The sequence below is a fragment of the Sorex fumeus genome, unplaced genomic scaffold (genome assembly GCF_029834395.1).
Source record: "Sorex fumeus unplaced genomic scaffold, SorFum_2.1 ptg000010l, whole genome shotgun sequence".
Taxonomy (NCBI): Eukaryota; Metazoa; Chordata; class Mammalia; order Eulipotyphla; family Soricidae; genus Sorex; species Sorex fumeus.
The window spans coordinates 31,878,306-31,896,542 of NW_026606067.1; the positions used below are offsets into that span (position 1 = coordinate 31,878,306).

The 18,237-nt window shown below is 37.4% G+C and overlaps 1 protein-coding gene and 1 non-coding gene across 2 annotated transcripts in view; one reads left to right on the forward strand and one right to left on the reverse strand.

Moving 5' to 3' along the window:
• Positions 1-18,237, forward strand: part of LOC130019997 (EGF-like and EMI domain-containing protein 1) — a 745,638-nt gene that overhangs the window by 651,950 nt on the left and 75,451 nt on the right. The gene's annotated exons all lie outside the window — the stretch shown is intronic.
• LOC130020185 (small nucleolar RNA SNORD50) lies at positions 4,950-5,022 on the reverse strand. The gene has a single exon (XR_008791960.1). It is a non-coding gene; the product is annotated as a small nucleolar RNA SNORD50 (small nucleolar RNA).

An 18,237-nucleotide genomic window follows, 5' to 3' on the forward strand; every position in this document is an offset into this window, starting at 1 on the left:
TTCCCCATCTAATTTGGTATGCTCTTACTGGAATTTCTATCGATGAAATAGAAGGACTTTCAGGAGTTATGATATGGTTCAATGATTTGACATGGTGGCAGCTGTAGGAGATAATCATGGCTGCCAGGGCTTCCAGAAATGCACGGGGTTTTGAGGGGAAAGGGGGGAGAATGCCTTCCCCAACTCCAAGAAACACCAGCGGTGTTACGCAAGGCACAAAGATACCTGAAATTATTTTCCTTTTGGCATCTCTGCAGAAAATACTGATGAAGTGGTGGAAGTGAAATTTTGGTGTAGAAATGGTGTGTGCCTATAGCTGCCAGAGCTCCTGCAGGGTGGGTACCCTGTCTTCCTGCCAATGGATGGAAATATTGGCTGTTATTACAGGAGAGTATGAAAAGATATATGAGCCTACCAAAATGAATATTTTGTGTGTAGAAGCACTCAAAGTGGGAAAGTGGGTATAGTATTTCTATTTTGGGGGCAACTGCTAATAAGTTTTAGATAACAAGTGTATTTCAGTAACATTTATTGATATTGTTTTTTTGGGGGAGGGGGAAAGTCCACTCCCAGAAGTGCTCATGGGTTATTCCTTACTCTGCACTCCGGAAATATATGGGATGCTGGGATAGAACCAAGGTCTGCTACATGCAAGACAAGCACCCTACCAACTGATAGTTTACTGATTACTTTCTTACTGTTGAGAGATTAATTTAATATTTGTTACTGAATTAAAGTAATGATAATGTAGACTAAATTCCTATTACAGTTTATTATTTTTAATGGCAATGGAATTGTTTAAAATAGTATTTTATTCTAAGTTTCTGTATTATGTATGTAATATGCATTTTAAGAAACTTGTAGAGTTTTACTTATTTTAAGTAAAATACTTGGGAAGTATGCAGGGATAAAAACACATTAAAGAGGGAATGAGGTCTCTCTAAAGGGGAAAGGGTTGAGAGTGTACACAGTCCAAGGTAAGATGGACTTACCTTGACTCCAAAATGTGACCCTAAAATGTGCACCACCTCTGGAGCTCAGGCCACCCATGAAGTATAGCTACATTTAGGTATATCTCACAGAAATCTTTGTATTTGCAACTTCCTAAAAAATATGTCTGCCAGGAGTGATTTCTGAGCATCATCAGGTAAAGCACCAAAACCAAACCAAACCAAACAAAAATATTTAAGAATCAGTAGTACTCATACCTCTCTTTTATGGTCTCAGGTCACAAATTCATTAATATCTATATTCATACAAACAAATAGATTCACTTGTATTGGTACATTGAAACCTCAGAATTCTTTTTCCAGTTGCTGAGAATGGTTAAGCCTGTTGGGGAGGTCATTCCTAGTGGTTCAAGGGAGTTCATGCAGTGCAGGGTCAGTAAGCAGGTCTCCTGAATGCAAAGCGTGAAATTAGTGCATTGAGTTATCTCGCTGATAATCACTGGTCACCTTTATTTTCATAAAAACGAGAGAAAAACAGAACCTAGGCTACCCAGATAGTAAACCAAAAATTATCCAGTGTGATTATGTATATATATATATATATATATATATATATATATATATATGCTCGAGCGGGCCCAGTAACGTCTCCATTGGAGACTTTGTTGTTACTGTGTTTGGCATATCGAATACTCTCAGTAGCTTGCCGGGCTCTCCGAGAGGGGCGGAGGAATCGAACTCGGGTCAGCCATGTTGGCTGCTTGTAAGGTGAACGCCCTACCCGCTGTGCTCAGAGATCATCTTGTGACTCTAAATAAAGAGAAGGTAGGTGATAAGAAAGTAAGATAACCAGGAAGCTTAATTAATAGATCTTTAGTGAAATTTCAGTTACATATATAGTCTTATGTCATATTTTTATGAGTTTCACATTTAAAAATAATACTTAAAGTAGGAAAAGGATTGAAAAAATCATTAGGTGTGGTGGTCTTCATAAAAAGGATTCTTTTGTTTTTGATCTGTGTTCTGATCAGTGATGTCTAGGTTTGACCTGATAAAAGGAATGGAAGATTCTTTCCAGAGAATAAAAAAAAGCATGTCCTCAAAATTGGAGATGAAACAGGTTAAAAAATATCATTGTAACCCCCTTTCAATTAGTTGCATTATTTATGAAGACAAATTAGAAACAGAATTCATTTTAGATGACAGCTGATGTCTTGAGTAGGTCTATGTCAAGTTAAAAATTTGTTTTAGTTTGTCGGGTTGATGGCAACTCTCAGTCATTATCAAATTCATTGAATTTGCAATATTATTAACTGTAATGTGGCAAATGATAAGTTTTATCCCATCCAAAGTTTAATTTAACAATTATGTCCCATTGTCCTCCTCATCTGAATTGGTGGCCTTGCAAATATTCATTAACCTTATAGGTTCTTATCTAGACTATTGATTATTAATCCAATTAGAAAAATTTTTCAACTACTTGAATTTTTGATATGCATTTTATAATCTTCCATTTTCTAGCTTTCCTACATTTAATAGATGTAAGGGAGACAATTTTAGATCAAGTCAGACTGAAGTCTAAGTTCTACTTAATCACTGAAGTGTTGTGTGATGTTGGCCCAGTCTTAGACACTGAACTTCAGAGTCTGCATCCTCTCTGTTTTTATTCATATATCCATGTAAAGAAACAAGGATAATCTTTTGAAAACTAAGTATCACATAATTTTAAAAAAAGTGCAATGCATTTAATGCATTAAGTGGGTATCCCTGGTGAACAGGAGTTTATTCATCAATTGCCTCGAGCAGGTCCCAGTAACGTCTCCTTCATCCTAGCCCTGAGATTAGTGCTATATTCAAGGCTCTTTAGGAGAATGAGACCCATCATTGTTACTGGTATTTGGTATATTGGGTACGCCACGGGGAGTTTGCCAGACTCTGCCGTGTAGGTAGGTTACATTCGGTAGCCTGCCAGTTTGTCTAAAGTAGGAATGAGATAATAAGATGTTATAATAAGATGTCGCACGGCCACAAATGCGGCCGCGCGGTTCCGGGAGCTGGTTTTTATAGTCTCTGAGTCTTGGCCATTGATGGGATTACATGGCACCAGGGGGCCAGTTGGTGGGTGTGACCCCCGCCTACTGGAATTCGGAGGATCTGGGTGGAGGATGCTCAGCCCGGATCCGAGTAGGCTTGGAGATCTCAGCCCCCCCCCCCCCGGGGCCCACTTGCCTTGGTTCCTCTGCCGGTACCTTCATGTGTGCGGAGAGTGGTCTCGGCATGGTGGTGGCTGGTCCTGGAGGTCTTCGGCTGCCGTAGCCCTGGTCGGGGAAGGGAGGAAAGCTCAACCCACTCCCCTCCAAGGGGCCCCGGCGAGGACAGCCAGGCGTGGGGGCAGGAGACTGCACTGTTCTCTTCCAGGAGCTGGTTTTTATAGTCTCTGAGTCTTGGCCAAGAACAGGAGTTTAAAAGCAAACAAATGAAAATAAATATATGAATCAAGAGAGGTCCTTCAAGGTCTGGAGAATGAGAAGAACTATCCTGGAAACGAGAAGTATGATGAATTCTAGCCTGTGCTGCCAAGGTTAAAAGAAGGCAGTACAAGACAAAATGAAGAGATGTTAGCACAATGCTGTTCATATATGGCAGTTTTCTTTTCTTCTTTGTATTTATTTGCACAATGTCTTAAAGTACCATCTTTCAGGGAAATCTCTAGATTTATCTGTAAAATTATTTTATATATTTTAGAATTTTGTAATTTGTAGAATATATCTCTTTTTTCATTTTAGGAGACTATTCACAAATATATTTTCACTGTATGGCAAACTATTCTCACTTATTAATTCACTGAATATTAATATATAAAACTTAAATCCAAACTATCACCCCAGAAAATTTTCTAGCTACTGACAAGGAAAGAGAAATGTGGTTTTGTAGTGTGCATTTTCTATTTGCAATCATAAGGACATTATTTGATGAATTCAGTGATTTCTTGCTATACTGCTGAATAACTGTCTCTGTCTGTCTCTCTGCCTCTCTCTTTTTCGTGCTCAGAGATAACTACTGGTGGTGCTTGGGAAATCATGTAGTACAGGGGATTAAACCCAGGTTGTTCACACGAAAGGCAAGCAACCTTATTGGCCGTATTCTTTCTTTGGTCCTCTACTACTACTGTATTTAAAAATTAGGTTATGTTTAGCTGGAGTGATAGTACAGCAGGTAGGGTGCTTGTCTGGCCTGTAGCCGACCCAGGTTCAATCCCAGCACCCCACATGTTTCTTCTAGCCTGCCAAGAGTAGGCCCTGGGCACTGATGGGTGTGGCCCCCAAACAAATAAAAATTAGGTTATATTTTATCATTGAATTAAGAGCTCTTTGTATGTTCCATATTATATATATATATATGTATATATACACACATACATACATATGGGCTAGAGAGATAGCACAGCGGTAGGGCATTTGTCTTGCACGCAGCTGGCCTGGCCGAGTTGGGTTCGATTCCTCCGCCCCTCTCGGAGAGCCTGGCAAGCTTCCTAGAGTATCTCGCCTGCACAGCAAAGCCTGGCAAGCTTCCCGTTATGTATTCAACATGCCAAACACAGTAACAACAAGTCTCACAGTGGAGACGTTACTGGGCCCACTCAAGCAAATCGATGAACAATGGGAGGGCAGTGCTACAGTGCTGCTGAATAATATATGTTTCTGATTTTGTTGAAAAAATAGAAATCTCAGCTAGGTGGTGTCCCAACTTTAAGTCAAAACTGAACACTGACAACTCTCATATTTGTATATTCTGCATTTAAGAATAAAACTATTGTACTGTTTCATCGAACTGATCCCTTTCTGGTCTTTTCCTTAGAACTGTGCTCATAATGTTAATTATATGTTCTCACCAACCTTTTTCTCTATCATGTTTAATGTATTCCAGTTCTCTCAGGGTTATCCATAAACACGGACAGGGTTCAAGATCATGTCTCTAGAACTTTTTTTTTTTTCTTCCATCTCAGAAGTTGAATCCATAACATGTTTTCTTCTTCAGGTCCTCAGTTTCGGAATAGAATTCATCATTGATCAGACCAAAATCCATTAGCTGGGTCACCTAAGGATAAGTCCCAAAACTTTAGGGACAAGTAGCAAGTACTCAGAGGGCTTCATTCACACAACTTACCCAAAGATTATCGGTAGTAGGACATCCGCGGTTCCCCTGCAGATTCACTGGTACAAAAGTCAGGTTTGACGCAAAGTGGCTTTCCAACCTGTATTTCTCCCCAAATTTTGGGACTCTCCCTTTGCACCTTAATACCCCAGATGAAAGCTTCACTCTGCCTTGGGAGCCGCTGTCCCCTGCAAGAACGTTCTCAGTTCCCCCTTCACCAGCCGATCCTCCCAAAGCGCCAACCTTCCCCTTCCTGCAGCTTGGGTCCCACTTACGCCCGCAAATGGCATCTTCCAACCCCACGGGAGGAAAAAAAAGCAAGCTAGAACTTCCTTTTTCACACTTTCTACTTTGGTTTGTCAGACACATTCTCTTGGTCCACTTTCATCTCTAAGATCTTTTACATATTTTTCCTTAGAATTTTCCAAAATTCTTGTCTTCAGAGTACCAGTTTTATCTTTCCACTTACACAGTTTTATCTACTACAATTATCTAGAAGTGTATGTTGTATAACTCAGAACCACAAACGAACAGTCATTCTCCTTGTTTTCTTAACCCAAGTAAAATTTAATTTCAGGTTTCTTAGCTGCCATACCCCCTCATTGACGATTTCTACCAACCCTGGAAACTTAGGGCCCTAGACACAACATCTTTTCCTATCCACCATTTTCCTAGTTTCTAGTATCCTCCCATGTCAGACCACGCGCTATTCAGGTCATTTTGTATAACTCATTACTTCACATACCCAGATTTCTAGTAAAACTAATAGATTCTGATTCTATAATATAAAGAGCTGCCTCCACTGTATTGCTTTTATTTATGCTCTCAGAATCTCTTCTAGAAATGTTTATTGCAATTGCACCTTAATGATCGTATCTTCAGTACCTGCCACCTTCAAGCAACGATCTAACATTCTTTTTTTAAATTTTATTTATTTATTTTTTATATATATTAGTGAGACATCATGAGGTACAGTTGCAGACTTAAAAATTTTGTGCTTGGGTTTCAATTATGCAATGATCAAATACCCATCCCTCCACCAGTGCCCATTTCCCACCACCACGGATCCCAGTATCCCTCACACCCCCCATTCCCCCCATCCCACCCTCCCTCTGTGGCAGGGCATTCCCTTTTGCTCTCTCTCTCTCTTATTGGGTGATCTAACATTCTGGCAGAGCACTTTTGAAAATGTTTAAAACAATTTGAGTGGGACAGTAGTGATAGTACAGTTTGTAAGGTGCTTGTCTTGCATGCGACTGTTCCGGGTTTGATCCGTGACACCTCCTATTGTTCTCTGAGCACAGCCAGTTGTGAAACCTGAGCAGTGAGCCAGGAGTAAGCCCTGAGAACAGCTAGATGTGGCCTAAAAACATAAGAACAATTCCCATCATGTTAAATTGTATTTTTAATCTTCAAGTAGTTTTTAAGATTTAACCCAGAATCTTTATTATGGCTTAAAAATGCTTTAACATCTGGATTTTCATTCGAGCGGGCCCAGTAACGTCTCCATTGGAGACTTTGTTGTTACTGTGTCTGGCATATCAAATACGTCACGGGGAGCTTGCCAGGCCCTGCCGTGCAGGTGAGATACTCTCGGTAGCTTGCCGGGCTCTCGAGAGGGGCAGAGGACTCGAACTCGGGTCGGCCGTGTTGGCCGCGTGCAAGGCAGATGCCCTACCCGCTGTGCTATCGCTCCAGCCCTGATTTTCATTCATTACATCTTTTTTGACATGTTCCTTTCTGTAATTTATACTTTATACTTTATAATTTATACTTTAGGATTATACATGATATGATATTTTATATCTATGAGTGTGCCAGCAATTTTCACATACTTATAACTATTTTCTGAGTATTACAACTGTCAAATATGTCCTGCATTTGCTTATCCCTTGGTTTGGATCAAGTCAACACTTTTCCTTTTCTTTTAATATTCTTATTCCACCCACTTCTTTTTACCTATCTGGTATGTAGAAGGTAAGAATAATATAAATTGACCATCTATGTGGGGATTGGTGATTTTGAACAATTCCATAATTCCAAGGAAGAAAGTTTCACCGGTGAGTATTAGGTGCTTGGGTACATCTGGTCACTGAGTATGTATATTTTGGAAGCAAGGTATATTTGATCCTAATAAAGGAAGTTGATAGAGTGTTGGATTTTAGTAACTTTCATGATAGGAAATCAAGAATTCTGTCATGACTCCAATGCAAAGTCAAAATACCACTTGTGAGATATGATGCTACTGCGAAGAGCCAAGAGCATATCTCTGTTACATGGATTTAACTGTCTCTTACCACTCTTTCCCAATGGTCTTGATCTCTACAAATAAAGTGTTAATTTTTATTTGTTTTTATTTTATTTTATTTTATTTTATTTTTTACTTTTTGTGTCACACCCAGCGATGCACAGGGGTTACTCCTGGCTCTGCACTCAGGAATTACCCCTGGTAGTGCTCAGAGGACCATATGGGATGCTGGGAATCGAACCTGGGTCGGCCACGTGCAAGGCAAAAGCCCTGCTTGCTGTGCTGTCACTCCAGCCCCAAGTGTTTTTATATGACTTCATATTGTTTAAAATAAAAATATCCTTGCAATAAATTCTGCATTGTTTAAGTGTAAGAACATTTTGTTTCTTAGAATCTTCCTCTTGTTATTAGATGAAAATTATATGATGCATTTTTTGATTCCTAGAAAACTGAGTACTACACTGCACTCTTACCTAAAATGGCGCGATGTATCCAATATTTATAATTTAACTTTCTTTAGCTCGCTTCAAAACATGGGTCCCTTTCTATTTTGTTTACAGTAGTTATGTTTTTTACTTTCCCTGTTTTTTAAACCTTAACTTTAATCCGTATATTTTAGATGTGCTTTGATACTTGTTTTCATTGTGAGGCCACATCACAGAGAGGTTATGCCCAATCTGCTGGTACTCAGGGACTACCAGAGTTATGCAAAGCTTGATACTAAACTCACAGTTTTACATATGCAAGGCATATCTCTCCACTTGAAATGCCTTTCTGACACCAGTGTCTAAGTGTTTTCGAATGTGCGTAGTCTCAAATTACCTTTGGAAAATAAGATATAATACAAAGACCGTGTAACTCGCTAAACCCAAACCTATGTTTATTTCCTGTATTCTTGCAAAATTTGAAAATGCTATTTTAAAACAAAGACAGCAAAAATAAAAATGCCGTTCTGATACACACATAAGTATATATACATGCATTTATATAATGATTCTATTATATATCAATGGTGCTATTGATATTACTATGCCAATAATGTAAGGAAATAAGGATTAAGAAAGTTTTGAAAAAAATTTTAAGATCGGTCATTCTGCTTATAAATAAATGGTAGATGCTGACCCAGGATGTCTTTTGGGCACAGCAAATCAATTTCAGTTAGGACTGTATAAACAAACAGGCAATAAAATGTGTCTGTATAAAACTAAGCTCTAAGAGGGGCTGGAGCAATAGCACAGCGGATAGGGCATTTGCCTTACATGCGGCCGACCCAGGTTCGATTTCCAGCATCCCATACGGTCCCCTGAGCACTGCCAGGAGTGATTCCTGAGTGCAAAGCCAGAAGTAACCCCTGAGCATCGTCAGATGTGACCCAAAAAAGCAAAAAAAAAAAAAAAAAAAACCTAAGCTCTAAGAATTGATATTAAAATTTTTTTCAGGAAAAAGACACTAATTAAAATTAAATATTTCACTTCAGTACCCTATAAAAATATTGGTTAGACCTCTGTAAAATTATGAGTATCAGCCAACAGTTAAGACTGAGTTTATGAGAGAGAGATCCTGGTCTTTGGACTTTGACAAAATTCAAAAGACAATCAGCTAATAGGATTATTAATGAGAATATATGTTATTTTTTTAATTTACTCAGGAATACTGAACAAAAAAATTAAATCACATAAATTACATAAAAACATGGGTTTGTTATAAAGTTATTAAGTTAAGTTTACCACAATAAATCTAATCATTTGTTATGCATTCTAAGATCTAAGTTCATAGGTCTCTACCAGATTCTAAATTTTTGCCCTATTATTTAATGAAAAAATTGTTTGTGACAACTAAAAATGATGGAGACTGAGATTTATTTTGATTTATTTAAATTTTATGATTTTTATTGTAAACTTTAAAGTTGTCATGTCATGTCATGTTGATCCTTACCAAATAAGATTTAATGAGTGTCAATCTTGTGATATCCCATTATAATTTTTATGAAAGCTGTAGTGTAGTGTTCCTAGAGTGAGCAGATGCCATTGGGCTATGCTAGCACACAACAGGGATGAATGGAGACGTTACTGGCACCTGCTCGAGTAAATCGATGAGTAACGGGGTATCAAGTGATCAAGTAGTGTAATAATTTCATCTCTTTTTATTTCCATGAGAGAAATGATAGTTTCACCAATTGCCATATTAAACACTTATCAAGACAGTGGATTAAAATTAAAAAGAAAAATTCTTAATGCTTTGCAGCCCCAAAGGTTGAAAGTGACTGTTGTCTTGCTCTGTTGTGCAGTTGATTAAGCCTATGATATAAGAAAGTTAAACTGTAGGTAATCATCAAGCTATAAAACTGAAGATGCAGAGGATCAGACCTCCTTCACTCCAGTGACTCAAATTCAGTAGGAAGCATCCTGAAGTAAAAATTATGAGATCAAGTGTAATTTCTGTTCCAGGTGACCCTTAAAACAGATCTCATTTAATGTAACCATTTAAAATTGTAGCTCTTTTAAGTAGTCGAACCTGAATGTAGACATCCTTTTTCTAAATTTCATTTTATTTTATTTTTGCACTTTGTAGCAAAACTGAGCAATTCCCTCAGCCATCCCCATCAGAGGACCTTGAGCTGAGAGCACGTGTTTAATGATTCCGGGACTAGCTATTGATTAAACACTGACAATGTTCAGAGGAATTGAGAATCAAAAAGCCTCCCCCACGGCCAGCTCTGCCATGCTCACTTCTTAATAGATGGCAAAGGAGGATTCTAAATGAGGGCTACTTGCCCTGGCCATCCTCAGAACTCCACAGGCAGTGGGATTAATTCCTGCTTCGCAGTCCTTTGGAACTCCCAGGTCGAAAACGTCCAGAATTGAATACAGATGTCCTTCCTTTGTATTTCCTCATTACTCTATTTGAAAAAAAAATGTATTTGAATTTAAGCCAAAGAATAATATTACTTTAAATGCAGAATAAAAGAAAGCTCACTATTAATTATAACACACACACACACACACACCACCCCACCCCATACACACACACACACACATACACACACACACACTCACAAACCAGGAAAGTTCCAGGAGAGCGAATTCAAACCAAGTAAGCCCACAGATTAATCAAGGATACAACAAGAAAAATTAAACTCTTTTTTTAAAGAGAAAAATTACTCAAAAATCAGGACTTAATTCCCACTGTCACTGCACAGTTGAGTTAGTATCCAGAGGCTTAGATATTTTAGGATGCTCTTTTGGCTGGGTAGGAGATTGTGACCTAGAACTGTGAAGTAAGGCTATTTCTGAAATACTTCAAAATATGTGATTTTCAATAGGGGAACCACCTAGCTCTTACCTTCAACAAACATTGATGGAAAACCCAGAGGGTGTCAGAGACATTGTGTGATGCTTTCTCCTTTAAAGTTATTTAATCCCTCTAACAATCTTGTGAAATACTAATTATATATGTTTCAAAAATGTGAAACTTGTAGCTCAGAGGAATTAAATATATTTCCTATTATCAAGCAACAATTGGTAAATGGGTGAGAAGAAAGACATGCTGGAAGAAACTCAGAGCCAGGATTAAAATCCTTATTTTTTGGATAATAAACATCAAGCTAATTACCATATAAAACTTTTCTTGGTTTAATAATACACAGTTAATGAAATGTTATATGGAAAGTTCAAATTTTTGTTATTGTTTTCTTCTTTTACTATTTTTTTCTGATTTTCTAAGAATTATAATCTTAGGGAAAAATTATTTAAAAGTAAAAATTATCTAAAGGAGAGAATAAAGCAGCAGAGTTTAGCCTTTCAGAAGCTATCATTATTAATATTTATGTTTATATCACTATAAATTTTGGTCACAGCATCTTTGCTTTTAAAATTAAGGTCATGTTACTATATGTATTTGTATATATAAATTTAGCAGCATAAATATGTATGTGTGTATATATATATATATATACACGTGTGCAAACAGGACCTAAAATAAAATAACACATTGTAAAACTCACTTTCTTGGTAACAAATGCATTGTTATATGTGTTTATATAAACATAAACATATATCATGGATTTTCTTCTAAATAATATTTACAATAATATTTATATTTATATATATTTTCTAGATATTATATCATTTTGTAGATAAGATTTTATATAAATTGATTAAAGCAAAATATGTTGCTGTGTATTTTAAAAAGTTCTTATTACCTTAGTCAAAATGCTTTCTAATTTTATTATAATTTGTTGATTAACTTCCACTGCTTTCATTTCTACTGTGTTTTTCTTATTCTCATGAGCATCAAATATTATTGTTTCTTTTAATACTTACTCTAATGTGTTAATAAATCAAATTACTTGTTTCTTTTAGTGTTTACTATGTACATTCTTTTGATTTATTCTTTGAAACTCTAAAATATATATGCATATATATTCATTTCTAGTTCCTTTTATGTTTTATAAGTCACCTTGATAAATTTTTATTATGAATTTTGTCTTTACATATAATATGTATATTTCTGTATAAGGGGCTGGAGCGATAGCACAGTGGTAGGGCATTTCCCTTGCGCACAGCCGGCCCAGCCAAGCCGGGTTCGATTCCTCCGCCCCTCTCGGAGAGCCCGGCAAGCTACCGAGAGTATCTCGCCCGCACGGCAAAGCCTGGCAAGCTTCCCATGATGTATTCAATATACCGAACACAGTAACAATAAATTCTAACAATGGAGATGTTACTGGGCCTGTTTGAGCAAATCAATGAACAATGGGAGGACAGTGATAGTGAAAGTGATTTCTGTATAAGAAAAACATAACTTTTCCAATTTTATATAAATTTGCTTGCATATTTTTTCTGATTAGATTAAAAGCAATATGTGTGTATCAAAGCATATTATGTATGAAACAAATGTAAAAAATAATCAATAATGCCATAAAGAAATATTTTGCTGTGGATGGATGTTTGGGTTTATAGTGTGACATATCCTGATGCTGAAACTTGAGACAAATGTACTAGATTTCTTTAATACTCTCAACACTATCCCTGTCTACTTAGCTATCCATTATCAATCAATAACCAGTAGTTTAAGAGTTTATAAAAGTTGACTGCTTTTCCTTCCTTCTAAACAGATGAGCTTTACCGCAATTCTTCAGGTTGCAACAAAGTAAAAGTAGGCGACTTCAAGGAAATAGATGGTTCCCATCCTTGGTGTCCCCCAAATCTAGTAATACTAACTTTCAACGGTGCTGTATGTTTCTTGTAGTAGGATTCTTCTTAGGCTTCCAAAGCTAGTACAGAAGAGCTGATAGATGCAGAGATTTTCTCATAGTGGCATCTAAAGCAACTAGTTAAGGACCCTTGCTATGGTTTTACACAGAACAACACATTAAGGATGGGTGGCTACACAACTATTAGTTGTTTCCATTCTGAGAATATTTATGAATGTGCATGATTTTATGTAGAAATTCACTGAATTTTTTTAATCATGAATTCCTTGATCTTAAAGAGGAAATTTTGAAGAGACTAATTAGGCAATTAGGGACCAGCTTTTTATTTTTTTTTTTCAGTTGGCAAGCAAAGAGTTTATAAGAGGGCATGTGACACAAAATATTAACCCAAATAATAGAATTTTTGTTTCAGGGACTAAAGGTGAAACACTGGATATATAGTTTTCCATCCATTTACCAAAAATAATATTCCTTTAAAGTGGTAATATCTGATAAATAAAGCATAATTATAATCAAATCAAACTCCTGTATTTCCATTTTAATGAATTAAATCATCTGTGAAGTTGTCTGCATTGTTAAATACCTTCTAACCCTAAATTGCCATGAATCTTGTTGACCTGCTGAGAGAAGATTCACATGACAATGTAAGGCTTTCTCAGTGGATTTCATAATAGGTATATTTTAGGTATTTTAGGGTTATAAAACTCAAGTTTTAGTCCATTATTCAATCTCTGAGACTTTTTAAAATCTTTTTTTTAAGTGTATATTTTGGGTTTTTTTTTAGACTTATAAATTTTTGTGCTTGGGTTTCAGTTATACAATGATCAAGGGGGAATGCCTGCCACAGCGGCAGGGTGGGACGGTGGGGGGGATGGAGGGTAGGATGGGACCAGCTTTTTAAAATGAGCATTGTGATGATGCAGACTTTCGTAAAATCACTGTAGTGAGGGAAACAACTTATTTTTATTGAGGTGTGGGGGGGTAGATCATATTTGACTGTGCTCAGGGATCACACTGAATTTTTTAAATAATTTATTTTTGTTGAGCAGATTCTGTGATTTACAATACTGATAATGATGATTCCCAGTGCACAAAATACTAATACCACATCCTTCCTTATCTATTTTTTTTTTGCTTATTGGGTCACACTTGGCAATGTTCAGGGGTTACTCCTGGCTCTGCACTCAGGAATCACTCCTGGAGGTGCTTGGGGGACCATATGTGATGCTGGGAATTGAACCCGGGTCGGCCACGTGCAAAGCAAACACCCTACCCTCCGTGCTATTGCTATAGCCCCCTTCCTTGGCTATTTTTTCTTTGAATCATTGTGATTCAAAGTTACACAGTTTCAAAGTTCTTCATGATTGGGTTACTTTCATTCAATGTTCCAGCACCCATGTGACCATCAAGGTCCCAGTTTTCCTACCGCCACCCACATCAGCGTCTATTTGGCAGGCACTTTCTCTCTCTCTCTCTCTCTCTCTCTCTCTCTCTCTCTCTCTCTCTCTCTCTCTCTCTTTCTCTCTCTCTTCTTTTGGGCATTATGATTTGAAATAGAGGTACTGAGAGGTCATCATGCATATCCCTTTACCTCCTTTCAGCACTCAGTTCATCGCCAGTGATGACTTCTAACTATCATTGTCATAGTGGTCCATCTCTATCCTAACTGCCCATTCTCCTGCCTTGCCTACTTGTTGCAAGCTTTCAACCATGGTCCTGTGTTCCTGGCCCTTTTATCTAATGTTCTTGTGTATTGATCCCATATTATAAGTTTTTTATATCCCACAAATGAGTACAATCATTCTATGCCTGTCCATCTTCTTTTTATTCATTTCAGTCAGCACGATACTCTCCATGTCCATTCATTTATAAGTTAATTTCATGACTTCATTTTTCCTGGTGACTGCATACTATTACAATCTTTCTCTTTTAAACCATATCTTCCAACTCAGTTATCTGAATCAGTTCTCTTGTTTCATTACATTTTGGCCCTTTGTTGCTACTATACTATGTATTTTTAAGTTCCACATATGTAAAAGACCATTATTTATCCCTTTCCTTTTGATTGACTTCACTCAGGATAATATCCTCTAGTTTAATCCATGCTGTAGCAAATTGTATAATTTTGTTCTGTTTTATGGTTGTATAGTATTCCTCTGTGTAGATATACTATACTGCATTTCTCTAATTATTGTCACACATGATAGAGAAACTCAGATAAAACAGTATTGAGAAATTATCTGATGCCTTTTAAAATGGCACAGGTCACACAGTCTAGAAACAGCCATTGTTGGTGGGGTTGTAGTGAGATAGAAATCCTCACCCAGAGTTGGTGGGCAAGTCATCTATTTCAGCCTTTATGGAAAGCAACATAGGGATGTATCAAAAACTAGAAATAAATGGATAGTTAAATTGAAATGCAGTAGCAAATGATTAAAGTCAATTCTGTAGGTACTTCAGAACCAAATAGCTTTCATCAGATTGACCTTGTCTTTACACAAGTTGGCAGGACTTGATAGTCTTACATTGGCTAGTCATTTGAATTATGTTCTGGGGCTGAGAGGGGAACCTTGAGAAAAGTTTAACAAATGATATCTTCAACAAATATCACAGCTGAAATCTGCCTGTGACTAACACTCTTAACAAGGAAAGAAATGATTATGTAATTTCCAAGATGAAATTTGGGTAAATTTACTACAGTATCCATTACAATAATTTAAAATTTAAAATAATATATAATTTTATTATAACATATGTACTATATAAATTCCTTCTTTTTGGGGTTGTTTGAAGTGTTTTTTTTAATATATTTAACTGATGTTTCATGTTACATATTTTGAAAATGTCTTTTTCATTCAAAATATCATTTTAATTTTTATTTGCAACACTTTGATGCGCTCAAGGACAAACTCCTGATCCTTCAAAGAAGACTCCTGGAGTGACTGGGGCCCATATGTGGTGCCTAGGATCAAAGCTGAGTCTCACAAGGCAAGCACCCTACTCTCGGTGCTATCTCTGCAGCTCTATATTTTTTTTATTGAAAAAAATATATAGGTATTTGAATTTTATTTTAACAGTATATTCATGTTCATTTTTTATATTTGAGTTTTAAGAATAAGGCCCTCCCGTTGATCGTCGATTTGCTCGAGCGGGCCCAGTAACGTCTCCATTGGAGACTTTGTTGTTACTGTGTCTGGCATATCGAATACTCTCGGTAGCTTGCCGAGCTCTCCGAGAGGGGCAGAGGAATCGAACTCGGGTCGGCCATGTTGGCCGCGTGTAAGGCGAACGTCCTACCCGCTGTGCTAGGTTATTTCATAGTTTTACTTTGTTAAATTTAAAAGTGAATAGTTTATTATTAGAGTGGATTATGATGAAATTAGATACCTAAATGTTTTACCTTACATTTTATATGAGAAAATTAAAGATCTTTACTGCTGACCATCAATCTATAAATTTTTCTATATGACCAAGATTTGGGGGGCTGGAGAGATAGGATAGAGGATAGGATACTTTCCTTTTTGTAGCTGACTTGGGTTTAATCCGTGAGTCCCATCAGGAGTGATCGTTAAGCATAGAGCCAGGAGTAATCACTGAGTATCGCATGGTATGGACCCAAAAAAAATCAAGAGAAAATAAAGTTTAAATATAGATTGAAAATGACACATTGATGTTTTTACTGCATGCTTTCCCCCCAATTTCCTATAGTTTTTTATTTCAACACCCTCAAAATGATACAACATAAATAAATAAACTTTGAATGTTCAATAAATAAGATCACAGTTTTCTTTTCGTATCTACTTCTTGGCTTTGGTTTCTCTTCATTAGAAATCCTATTCGAGAATAATTCACAATGTAGTGTGAAAATATGAAAAACCTGTTGCATTGAAATATACTCACATAAAATCAGGTATGTACTCCCCACTTTCATTTCCTGAAAATATGTTATTCATAGAATTTGAATGTTTATAATAAATGTATTTCAAGCAAGTTTTTGACTAAATTGAAATGGAGTAAAGAACTTTGATACTCCTAGAATTTTTTTTATAAAAAATGTATATGTGGTTTCTGTTCACTTGTATTTATTTGTTTCACAAATGAATAATAGGAATGACTGATCACATCCTTTGAATGAATAAGTACAAAAATACTAAAGTTGTGGTAAGCTGTCCAAATAATAATAAGAATTTAAAGATGAAAAGATTAAAGCAATTTGTCAAGTATGAGGCTTTTTAAAAATATTTGCACATGTTGAATGGCATTGATTGAGTTCCATGACTAAACACAACCCCCACGCTAGCCAGTGGTGTTATCACTTTATCACTGTATCACTGTCATCTGGTTGTTCATCGATTTGCTCGCGTGGGCACCAGTAATGTCTCCATTCATTTCTGTCATGTGCTAGTGTAGACCAGTGGCATATTGGGGGCTCTTTCAGTGTCTGGGGAATGAGGACCATCATTGTTACTGTTTTTGGTATATCAGGTATGCCACTGGTAGCTTGCCAGGCTCTGCCGTGAGGGCAGGATACTCGCAGAGGCTTGCTAGGCTCTCTGAGAGGGATGGAGGCTTTGGGGGAAGCCTCTAATCACCTTTCTAGGTGTTCCCAGTCAGGCTTATGTGCAGGCAGGATACTTTCGGTAGTCTGCCGAGTTCTCTAAGAGCGAACACTAGACAATAAGAGGTTGTGCGGCTGCAAATGCAGCTGCACGCTTCCAGGACCTTGCTTTTATAGTCTCTGGATCTTGGCCATTGGTGGGATTGCACGGCAGTTGGTGGGTGTAATGTCTAGCTACTGGAAGATGGGGGATCTGGGTGGAGGAGGCCCAATCCTGATCCGAGCAGGCTTGTAGATCTCAACCCTGGGTCCTGCACACCTGGGTTCCTCTGCCAGTTCCTTCAAGTGTGAGGCTTGTCTGAGCATGTGGAGGGTGGTGTTAGTATGGCTGTGGCTAGGTTCCAGAGGTCTTTAGCTGCCGGGGCTCTGCTCGGGGCGGGGAGGGAAATTCAACCTGCCCCCGTCCAAGGGGCCCCAGTGAGGACAGCAAAGCGTGGGGGCAAGAGACTCTGTGTTGTGTTATGGCTGAAATAAATTCACTTAGTGAGGGAAGACACTCAAGAAACTCACAGTTATACTGTAGATAAAACAGACAAATGATTTTTTTCATGAATAATTCTCTGTATCATCTGTAATTGAGAATGCATTGTAAAAATTTTATTACTTTACACTCACCCCGAAGACCTGACAAAGACTTATAACTCTCACATCTAAATAATCATTTAGCATACTTTGTTAAATTTATATTGTATGCATATATCTCACATTGAGCTAATTAAAGACAAAATAAAATTAGAAGCTTATTTTTGCTACTAAAAGCTTTTCCTGGTAAGAAAGTATAAGAGTCTTTGTAGAGTATATTTTTATAGTTTAATTGACACATTGGGCCGGAGCAATAGCACAGTGGGTGTTTGCCTTGCACGCGGCCCACCGGGTTCATTTCCTCCACCCCTCTTGGAGAACTTGGAGAGCAACTGAGAATATATCCTCGCCCGCACAGTAAAGCCTGGCAACCTACCCATGACATATTTGATATGCCCAAAACAGTAACAACAAATCTCACAATGGAGACGTTACTGGTGCCCGCTGAAGCAAATCTATGAACAATGGGAGG